Source organism: Ranitomeya variabilis, chromosome 7 (genome assembly GCF_051348905.1).
Source record: "Ranitomeya variabilis isolate aRanVar5 chromosome 7, aRanVar5.hap1, whole genome shotgun sequence".
Taxonomy (NCBI): Eukaryota; Metazoa; Chordata; class Amphibia; order Anura; family Dendrobatidae; genus Ranitomeya; species Ranitomeya variabilis.
In genome coordinates, this window is record NC_135238.1 from 162,486,702 (window position 1) to 162,487,323 (window position 622).

Here is a 622-nt window from a genome sequence, read left to right on the forward strand (position 1 = left end):
CCCCTCAGACTCCAGCCCCGCCCCCTTAGGGTCAGCTGCTTCCTCATCGCTAGTACACTGCGACTGTTGAGAGGTCACGTGGAGGCTTAGCCCCGCCCAGACCGTAAGCTGTCAAAACAAAGTTAACAAACCTATCTCGGCGGACTCATGGAGACTCATGCTACCCGGAGCAGTAAGAGCTGACCTGACATCACGTGCAGAGAGCGGCGAAAAGGGTCAGAATCAGCTCATTCACCCGGGACTGACCACACACGGTGTCACCGTACTAGGGCAGCACCGGCTGTAGCCGGCACCAGGACGCGGGATCACAGAGCGATGGCGCCACCTGCTGGCACCTCAGTGTAACAACTGGTCTGTGGCTACCGGTTCTCTGGAGTCAGGAGGGGGGTCCGGGCACGTATGTGTCCATATTACTGCCCCTGATACCCCAATACCGAGCCGCTGCTGCCGTATGTGTCCCTATTACTGCCCCTGATACCCCACTACTGAGCCGCTGCTGCCGTATGTGTCCCTATTACTGCCCCTGATACCCCAATACTGAGTCTCTGCTGCCGTATGTGTCCCTATTACTGCCCCTGATACCCCAATACTGAGCCGCTGCTGCAGTATGTGTCCGTATTAC